The following is an 11,362-nucleotide window of genomic DNA, read 5'->3' on the forward strand; positions in this document are numbered from 1 at the left end:
AATCTTAAAGTCAAAGGGAGTCTTTTGAAGGGCACAAAAGCCAAGACATGGAGCAACAGAGGCCATAGTCTTTGTAACCAGCATGTTTCTCCAGACCTACATGAGTGCAGATAAAACGGGACTTGTGTAAGCTATATTATGTAACACCACATCAGTACAACAATGTCAAATCTGCATGTAGATCTTACATGTCCCTTTAACTTTTGGAGGAAGGGGGACACAATATCAATGACCCCCCCCCCCCCCCGAAATGTTTTCGACCAGTGCTCAACTAGATGAACACTGTGTCCCGCTGCCGGCATCAATCCTTGGTGAAACGGATGACACCACCTTTCTGAAGGGTGGGGACAAATTATCAAATGCTTACTCATGATCATTGGCCTCGTTAAACTTCATGTACATCCATTACTGTGGTTGATATATGACCTGCTGCCTCCCATGTTCTTTACAGAAAAAGATACATTTCACATGTAGCCCTTTTAAAGGAACTTTACGTTATTTGCAGATGCCCAAAATCATCTTCTTGCAAATCATGGGTTATTTGATGAGAAATCAAGCAGTACTTTAGTTGTGTCTAAACGCAAAGTTGGATCTGCACTCAAGCTTGCAAGAAGAAGAATGGAATCAGGTCAGTGTAGAATGCATCCAGAAATGGATCCCATTGTATCAATAAATATTAATTCTGTTATTCTACGCAAAGGTACTCTTTAGTTAACAATCACAGTGCCGACTATTGCTTAGGTAAAAATCAGTAATGATTGTTGTAAAACTACCACTCCTTTGTTATTACAATAAGGGTTAAAATTTGGAAGTGGTTCTGAAGAACTCAAGCAGCATCCACTTTTAAGGCAATTTAGTATGAACTGCCTCGTGTAATTGTTCACATATAATCCACATGATGTTTTTTCGAGGACCATGCAATACTACATATAAAAATGTAACCAAAATCTTCAGGAATCCACACTTTTTTGATGTATCTTTTTTTACTACTATTATTTAATATACAATGGCTTTTGTGGAAATAGTTTAGGTCAGAGAAAAGACTCTGAATTATAGATGCATTTTAAACTACAGATGTACTTGCCTTCAGCTGGTACATTCTATCAACAATTAGTAATTTATACACATTCTCATCCATTTTCCTTACAGTAGTTGCAAAATGTTATGCTGCTCGGAACTATAAGGTCATTAATGGCTTTCGTTTTTCTAATAGTCAAAAGATCATTCTTTGAAAAAATGCATACAAAATTTGAAAACGTAAATACAAATCAACAAATGAATATTTTACTTTGAATAGAAAGGTTTTTTTTGCCTAACAATTTTGAAGAACACTCTTGATCAACAAACACATTTACTAGGATTCAAACGTACTGGCTGAAATTGGTGATGCGATGCTGTTTGAGACAGTACGTGGGTGTGCTGATAGCTTGAGACTGAAGTAGACACTGTAGCTTGTTGTTGATCTTGCATTCATTGGCCAGGATAGGGTTCCTTGGTAGGCGTTTGTAGGTGTCAGTTGACAGCATTTTAGTCACCTTGTGGTCATACTTGTGGTAGCTATGACCACAGTGGTGTTACTTTTTTCGACTGGCATGAAGTGGATTGATTGGTCTTGAGGTAGGGCTTAGATGGCAGCATTCTACTGCTGGCTTTGGTTGGTCTTGGTAGACGGCATTCTTGAGGACAGAACTTAAGCCACTTGGTGGTCATACTTTGTGGTACATATGGCAACATAGGTGTAACCCTTTTCGGCTGGCATTAAGTGGATGAATTGGTCTTGAGGTAGGGCTTAGCTAGACATTCCTTAGCTTACTTTAGTTGGTTCCTGGTAGTTTTTGAGGGTTCTTGAAGGTGAGCAGGGTCTGGATACGGACTTAGGGTTTAGGGTTAGGGTTGAGTTAGGATTAGGGTCTGTGGTTTAGGTCGAATGTGGTCAACACAACTGACTTGACCAAGGAAACTGAAATTCTGTCGGCCAACACTTAACATACTTACCAAGAAACTCCATCCTGGCCACCGAACAAGAAATCAGCAACAAGCTTTCAACAAGACATCGCTCTTCTCATTTCTTGCTTATCTTTATCAATTTTCTGATTGAGGGACTAGTTCTATGATATACAAATTTCTAGTAGGTTTCATTATATAGTCTTCATTGCACCCACTTAAATAAAATACCTCAATAATTTTTGTTACATTTTATTGGTAGTAATTGCATTGTCCATTCTTAAAACATGACATGAATTAACTGTAACTGAAAAAATTAGGGCATTCATCTTGAGTGGTCTTTTCACAGGACATGGGAAAATACACAGGAGAGTATAGAGTATTAACACACATCGATGTCAGGGTGAAACCAAAACTATCATTCTTTATCCTGAATGAAAGTTTAACATCTTTTAAAATAGGAATGGTAGTTTGACAGCATTCCTTATTGAATTTTACCAAAGCAACAGTTGTCAATACAGTGTTCAGAACTATATGCAGTCTTCATTGCAAGTTGTATGGGTCTCATAAAAATGCTTGCATATTTTTGAGCTCCTGGTAAATGAGGTTTATTGGGATTTGAATTTGGCAAAGAGAAAACTTTGTTTCAAAGTAAAACAATACTTTGTTGATTTTCATCAATTTACTTTTTCAAATTTGTTTGCTTTTTTCACTTTTTGATTCTTTGATTACTAGAAATATGAAATTTCCATTAATGACCTTATAGTTCTGAGCAGAAGACACTTCAGAGCACTCTCTGACCTAAACTATTTCCACAAAAAGCCAAAGGATATGAAACAAATTAGTTGATTTTGATTTCCCAATAATGAGTGTAGACTCCTGAGATTACCCATGCATGCATATTTTCAGTAATTTTACGAAGGGCTGAAAAATCCTGGCAGCCAAATATTTATGTTTGGAGAAAACCGTGCATAAAGTTAACTTATTTTTTAAATAATTAGCTGGTAGACTATTGGTGGTTTAATTTTACACTGACAGCTAATAGAACAACTAACTCGTGCTATGGTGAACTGTTGATAGTGAAACAATTTGCAAGACACATATTTCTTTTTAGAAAGAGGTAATTTCTCATTCAGATAGTCAAATACTTCAGCTGAGAAGCCTTTGTTATGCATCTGCAGCTGGAGAGCGTTTGATGGTGGAAAACATTTGGAGAAACTGCTCCACTACTCTCTTGCAATTGAAATGACCAAAATTGAGTCCAAATTTTCCCAGGTTTGTTATTTGATGCATGCAAGTGAGAATACTGGTCTTTGGCCGTTACCATTTATGTCCAGTGCCTTTAACCATACAGTGTGAATGATTCTTTAAGTTTATTTTATAACTTTGAGTTTTTTATGACACAATATTTATAAGCATGGGTGACTATTGCGACTAGTGTCGAAGATGTCCCGACTATTGATTGCTTTACAGTTGTGTCGCTAAATTTGTTTGTCAGTGGCATTTTAGTCATCACTCACAAAAAAAGGAATTTATTTTGGTGTGATGATTTATAAAGTAAGTATTATGTCTGATTCTTATAAATCACATCAATAATCAGTTTTCAAACAAAAATAAATAAAGTAAACACTTTTCCCCTTTTTGCTAGTGATGTTTATACCTATGATGACAATTGTGAACAAAACTTTATCTGTCTATCTATCTATCTATCTATCTATCTATCTATCTATCTATCTATCTATCTATCTAGTATCTATCTATCTATCTATCTATCTAGTATCTATCTATCTATCTATCTATCTATCTATCTATCTATCTATCTATCTATCTATCTATCTATCTATCTATCTATCTAGTATCTATCTATCTATCTATCTATCTATCTATCTATCTATCTATCTATCTATCTATCTATCTATCTATCTATCTATCTATCTATCTATCTATCTATCTATCTATCTTTGAACCTGTTGATCAGTGGAACGGAACAGCAAGCTGCAGCGCTTTTTCTCTATAGGTTACAAATACATGTAGTTTAAAACTGACGTTGGCTTTAACTTCCGTGTTTATACTAGAAGTAAAGGTCAAATAGGGTCACACTCTGTGTTCCTTTTGCTATCCGCTTTTTTGGTGACTTAATCATCATGGAAGGGGGATGGTATCAGTCTCCTTTAGTTCAATGGTCAATGTCATCTGTGGATCCTAATTGCTAAAGTGATTGAGGAACTGATGATCAAGTGTTGTCTGACAAAACTGACATTAATGTCAAACTTTAGTTGCTGATGTGAGGCCAGACTAATGTATGGAGGATCTTGGTTAGATGTCTGGCCGTGTGGTAGGTTGTTGAACCCCTGTGTACCACTGTGTCTTGGAGGGGAACATCAGAATTGTGTGTCTTGAACTAACTGAGGAAACGAGAGCAGGGGACTCAGAGAAATGCAAAGGTCTTAAAATTACGCTTAGTTGGCGTGCGAAATGGTTTGAAACAAACAGAGAGACCAGAGCTGCTATGTGATCTTGCATTCAATATCAGGGATGGGGTTTCTTGTAGGTGTCTGTCCATGACACAAATCTAACCCAGTCATCCTAAACCCTCATCCTAACCCTAATCCTATATAGTTCTACCTGGGATTTCTATAACACTAATCCTATAACCCTAACCACTCACTCATAACCACACTTACAGACACCCACAACTAGGCCTACGACCAACCCTTATAGACACTAACCTCCACCTAGACACTAACTGATAATTACAGATACCTACCAGGAAACCCCATTCCAGATGTTGAAAGCAAGATCAGATACCAGTTTGGGTCTCAGCCTATAGTGTTCCATGCAGCGCAATGTGGCAGCTTTCGCTATTGCTCTCCTTCAAATATCTTTGTTTTCTCTGTTTTCCTACTTAATTGGTTGCCTGCATGTTAACTTCAAGGTATTTGAATCTGGATTCAAACTGGAGAGTTGTGCCATCCCTTGTGTGGACAGGCGGGTCAAATCCTGACAAATTGTCCAGTGCCAATCCCAAGGACATTGTGCATACTGCTCTGACAAATTCTGCAGTGCCAATCCCAAGGACATTGTGCATACTACTCTTGTCAAAAAACTAGGTGAACATTTTCTACTTTGAAAACTCATCCATGGCAGACAAAGGTGCCTAAAGAAACATGTCAAGGAAGGCAAAAAATGCTTGACCTGACGACGATGATGAATAACTGTGCCAAGAAACTGCCTGCATGTCGCTCTGATATCGATATTGCTCATTTTGTATTGTCTTCATTTATCTGTGAATTGGAGCAAATTAGTCTCTAAAACACTGTGTCCTGGATATTACTCTTGATACTTACATAAATATTATGCACAATTTCAATCCGCTCATGGACGTCAACAAACTTATAAGGGACTTTTTTAATAAGTCCTGTTGCTAAGACACGCAACCGAGTCTGATTATATATCATGTTAAAACTAAGGTCATGAAATGATAAGTGTAAAAATTAGCTTAAACTAGTTAATTAACTTTCTTATTTATTTTGACGTGAGAACCTTAATTACCAATAGTTAGCTTACAAGGTAGTTGCATGTCAAAGCACTTTTGCAAATAAATAACTATGTTATAAATCTTGCTTTAAGTATGATCCCATAAGACCTTTACTTCCAGCCCAAACCGGAATTGCAAGTTTCGTAATTCAAAAGTTCATTACTCATGAACCAAGCAAAATTCATCTTGAAGTGTGTAGGACCCAGTATTTTGGTGGGTTGTGAAATCAATGCAAGCTCATTCAGATTGTAGTTGTTAAATGCGCGCTAAAAGAAATTTTGTTAATAATTTTATTTATTTAATACTACAAAATCTGCAGATATGTGAGGCCCAAATGAAAGCACAACAATGTTTTGAATAGGTTCACTGCTCTCCTTTTCCAACGACTTCTACTTCCCCTTCTCAATCTTTTTTTTTTACTGGTTTCCATAAATGTTCAAAGAGAACAGCGTGCCGACCAAGAGAGGCCATCAGCAAATCTCGACACTGCAGAGTCTGTCGCACATTCAACTACCATCCCTATCAACTCTGGAGAACTTGCAACTTCATAAAATAGTGTCCAGTGCCTTTAAAGTTTTTGTTTGTGGTTTTGTTTAAGATTACAGGTTACTATACCTCATCATATTCATGATTGAGAGTCAGGTTCTTACAGCTAAATTCATCATCACGTGCCAGGTGTTATTTTTGCTATTAGCTGAGAAAGGTTAATGAATGTTTATTTGCCAAGGGCACTAAAACGCATTGAGAAGGTTACTGTAAAATGTGCTAAATACATGTAAAGACATCAGGTGATTTGGGTTAATAACTGGTAATATTTGGGTTATTACTCAAAATAATTAATTATTATTAAAAAAACTTTCTTGGTTAAGAGTAATGAGGAGAGGTTAATAGTATAAAACATTGTTAGAAACAGCTCCATCTGAAGAGACGTAGTTTTCGGAAAAAAAGTAATTTTCCCGTCATTTGATTTCAAGACCTCAGATTTAGAACTTGAGGTCTCGAAATCAAGCATCTGAAAGCACACAGCTTCGTGTGACAACTTGGTGTTTTTTTCTTTTATTAATATCTCGCAACTTCGATGAACAATTGAGTTCAAATTTTCACAGGTTTGTTATTTTAAGCACAGGTTGAGATACACCAGTTGTGAAGGCTAGTTTTTGACAAGTACCAAAAGTGTCACACTGTTTTTAAACAATAAACCTAAAGGAAACAGACTGGGCAAATTTTCCTTTGCTCAATTCCCAATTCTTTATTTTACTTGTAGGAGTTGTTGAGACTATGACACTCTGAGATGTACGAGAAGATTTGCGGACAGGCACCCCAGCAGTAAGGCCTCTTGTAAGAGACCCGAGCCCATAAAGTACGATTGAAACTTTACTGCAGTGAAATCTTTGTCATCGTCCTGCAACATACCAGGTAAGTTGTTGTCAATCTTTTGTTATTTTGTCTATAAATAAATTTGCTAAACTCCAGTACTGCTAACAAATAGGTTTTACAGTTACTGAACTCCTGTGTTGAAGCTTTGCGTCCAGAATTCAAACAGTTTCAATTTAATTATTTAGTCGCCAAAACAAACCCTTTGAGGTGTGATTTTGAATGATCGTATTTGGATATCTAAATTATTCCTGTGAGTGACACATTCTATGTTAAAGACTATGCAGAGCGCCCTTTATAACGATGCATCAAGATAGAGCTACTGGTTCCCTCTCAATGTTTTTGAAGCTTGCGGTATGCTAATTGCTTGCAGTTTGGGGTCATTATAAAAAACAACTCAGCTATCAAGCCCTATGTTAGCGGTCACCCTTTTTTGTCAACCTCTTTGTTCGGCCGGGGAGTGTCAGTCACAGCCATACAGCTGCAGTGTAGCCAGGCATCACACACTGGGTGAGATATCTTGCTACATGACAGTTATTGGTTGTGTGGCTTCTGACTTTCACCCCAAACAAAAATATTTTTAAAAAGAGGAGACTGTCAACATAGGGCTAGATGACACAGTTGGTAGAGCGCCAGCTCGTTGATCTGGAGGTCTTTGGTTCGAGTCCCAATTTAGTCACTTTTGTTTTTCAACCCCAAATCATTTTCTTCACAGGTCTGTAAGAGGCATATGACCAGACAAGCAAGCACAAAAGAAAATAAGATACGCATGAAAAACCTCTTCAGTTGTTCATATTCTGCTAAGATGTTGCCTAGGAACAAGGGACGCTAAGGTAATACTGCTAAGAATTATCATGACAACAAATCATTGTGTGAAAGATACATGTAAAACCAACATTGAAAGGGAGAGCAGTGTAGACAGACTCATGAGCAGGCCTAGAATTTCATGTTTGAACATGTTGAAAGGACAAAGAAAAGAGCACTTCCATTTGATACTTGCATAAATATTATGCACAATTTCAATCCTCTCATGGATGTCAACAAACTTATGAGGGACTTTTTGAATAAGTCCTGTTGCTAAGACACAACTGAGTCTGATTCTTTATCATGTTAAAACTAAGGTCATGAAATATTAAGTGTAATAACTAGCTTAAACTAATTAATTAACTTTCTTATTTATTTTAAAATGAGAACATTAATTACTAATAGTTAGCTTACAAGGTAGTTGCATATCAAAGCACTTTTGTAAATAAATAATTATGTTATAAGTCTTGCTTGATGTATGATCCCATGTGACCTTTACTTCAAATTTCGTAATTCAAAAGTTCATTACTCATGAACCAAGCAAAATTCATCTTGAAGTGTGTAGGACCCAGTTTTTTAGTGGGACGTTAAATCAATGCAAGCTCATTCAGATGGTAATTGTTAAATGCGCGCTAAAAGAAATTATTTTTTAATTTTATTTATTTAATACTACAAAATCTGCAGATATGTGAGGCCCAAATGGAAGCACAACAATGTTTTTGAATAGGTTCACTGCACTCCTTTTCCATCATCTTCTACTTCCCCTTTTCCCTTTTTTTTACTGGTATCCATAAATGTTTATAGTCAAATGCCTTACTACTGGTCTTCACTCAATTCGTGTACAAACTTCTAAGAGAACAGACCAAGAGAGGCCATCAGCAAATCTCTGTCGCAGAGTCTGTCGCACATTCAACTACCATCCCTATCAACTCCGGAGAACTTGCAACTTCATAAAATAGTGTCCAGTGCCTTTAAAGTTTTTGTTTGTGGTTTTGTTTAAGATTACAGGTTACTATACCTCATACATATTCATGATCGAGAGTCAAGTTCTTACAGCTCAATTCATCATCACGTGCCAGGTGTTATTTTTGCTATTAGATTAGAAAGATTAAAGAATATTATTTGCCAAGGGCACTAAAACGCATTGAGATGGTTGCTGTGAAATGGGCTATATACATTTAAAGATGTCAGGTGATTTGGGTTAATAAGTTGTGTTATCATGTGTTATACTCTTTCTTTGTTTCACTTATTATAGGCAGTGGACAATATTGGTAATTACTCAAAATAATTAATTATTATCAAAAACAGAGGCTTTAAAGGTCCTTCAAGCCTCTATTATGCATTTGCACCCCATTCGCATAGTGCAACATTACTGCGAATGTTGTATTGTGCCGGCGCAGCGGTGTATACTGTATGTGTGTTTGAGGGTAGGTGTAGTGACCCAAACGAGTGTCTAAAAAGCTTCACAAATGATCGTACAATGTATTATCTTCTTGTTTTCTTTCAAGTTAGTGTGTAAACCTTTCGAGGGGCACTTTTAACCATTAAACAATAATACATATCAGACCACAGAAGGTGATGACTTTTTTTCTTGCCACTCCGCAGTTATTTTGCACGCCAATTTGTCATCACCTTGCTTTTTGCTAAAGCAAACATCTAAAATGTTAAGTGCCTAAGCTAGCATTCGCTCGTGAAATAGGTTTACGCTTAAGCAATTTTTGTTGCTATGTTAAGCAAACAAATTTTCTTACTGTTAAACAGCCCTATGCCATTGGGCCCTTCACACACACACAGTGCAACATAATTGCAATATGTTATTGGTGTGGCGTGCAGCAGTGCATTTGGGTGTGTATTTGACGTGTGTTTGTATGGTAGGTGTAGCGAAGTAAACGCGTCTGAAATGTTTAAGGAATGATGTACAAAGTATTATCTTCTTATTTTCTCTCAGGTTGTGTAAACCTTTCAAGTGGCGCTTTGAATCATTACAAATAGTACATGGAAGACAGAGAAGGCGTTAATTTTTGTTTTATCGCCACTCTGCATTTATATTGCCCGCCATTTTGTCAGTAGGGGGCCTACCTTCTTCTATTTTGCTGCAGCAAATGATTTACAATCTTGTGCGTGCCGTTTGTTTACGTGCTTAACCTCGTGAAATATGTGTACATCCTCCATGGTTTAAGCGATTATTTTTGCTACGTTAAGCAAAAAAAATTGCTAACCATTAAGCAGCTCTTTGAAATTTTGCCCTGTTCTGTTCAACAGTTGAACAGTCTGTTTTATCAGTTGTTTATTGAAAGTGTGTTATGTTTTTCATTTATTTCCTTGTATTTTGTAACTTAAGTGTCAAGAACAAAAACAGTTTGAAAAGGATTGTTAGACTTGGGTCTCAAAATTATCAGAGAGCCACAGAGAGACTTAACCAAGGTCAGTGAGCGACAGATACTTAAGAGATAATCATGTACTTAGGCAATTGTTTAACAATGATCTAGAACACCCCCCTCCCCCAAATAGATGGACATTTCTGTTTTGTTCCATTCAGACCTGTTCTGAGTGGTTTTTGTTTTGCACTTGTTTTCAACTGTTTTTGTATGCTGGGTGTCAGCTATTTGGAGGTCTGGTTCACCACCGTTTATCTGTTTACACTGTATTTATAAATTGTTTTGTGGTTCTTATTAATGTATATTCAACTAATGTGTTTTATATTTATTCAGTTGTCTGTAATTGCTGTGGTTTCACACCACTCTTACTTACCTGCTTCTTGTCATTGTGTCAAGTAATCTATATATTTTTAACTAATTGTATTTTGTTTACTTCCAGCCGTAACTGTAAATGTTTTATATGAAGCACGCCAACAGAATTAATTGACTATTGAAGATTATTAAAGTTCTTTTAATTGAATTGAATAGCCTCTGTGCCTTTTATCAACTTCTTCCTTCAAGAAACAACCTGAGGTTTGACACGCTCATTTTTCGACTGTCACCAAATCTACCACTGTTTTGGACTGTAAAACCGCTCTGGTCGGAGAGTTCAACATTCATGTTTTTGATCCCAACAACAAAGAATCCAAGGTTTTTCTGAACATGCTTGAGGCTGCTGGTTTAAACCAACTTGTGTTTTCATCTGCTCTACCCAAGCTACTCTATACAAGTACTTGAACACGATAGCCTTGTACACCATTTTAGACAAAACTGGATAATTTCATGCAGAATTTGCTAATTGTCAATTTAATAAGTACATGTCCACATGGCTTTATACACAATTTCCAGGCATTTTTTGTTAATTGCAGGTAAAATTTGATAAGTAGGCAAGGCTATTGTACGCAATAGCTGCGTACACAATTTAAGGAGAAATTTCACAAGTACACAATGCTATCGCTTGTACACAATAGCCTTGTTCACATTTTCATGCAAATCTTGCTAATTGCCAGACAGAATTTGCTAATTTTCTGACAAAATTTGATAAGAACACAAGACTTTTACCTTGTACATATGTTTAGGCATAAGTACGCAAGGCTATATTGTACACAATAGCTGCGTACACAATTTCAGGCAAAATTTAATCAGTACACAAGGCTATTTATAGTCTTGCAATTTGATAAAGTACACAACTCCTGGCAAAGTTTGATAATTTCAGGCACACAAGGCCTTATACACAATTTAGGCAGAATTTCGGGAGTGAACAAATACAATTTCAGGAAAATTG

At 36.5% G+C, this 11,362-nt stretch overlaps 1 long non-coding RNA gene across 1 annotated transcript; it reads left to right on the plus strand.

The window, feature by feature from the left end:
- Positions 1–298: 298 nt before the first annotated feature.
- Positions 299–10,136, plus strand: LOC139934378 (uncharacterized). The gene is made up of 3 exons (XR_011785705.1): positions 299–628; positions 6,747–6,898; positions 7,572–10,136. It is a non-coding gene; the product is annotated as an uncharacterized lncRNA (long non-coding RNA).
- Positions 10,137–11,362: the final 1,226 nt, after the last annotated feature.

Source organism: Asterias amurensis, chromosome 3, assembly GCF_032118995.1.
Source record: "Asterias amurensis chromosome 3, ASM3211899v1".
In the NCBI taxonomy this organism is placed as follows: Eukaryota; Metazoa; Echinodermata; class Asteroidea; order Forcipulatida; family Asteriidae; genus Asterias; species Asterias amurensis.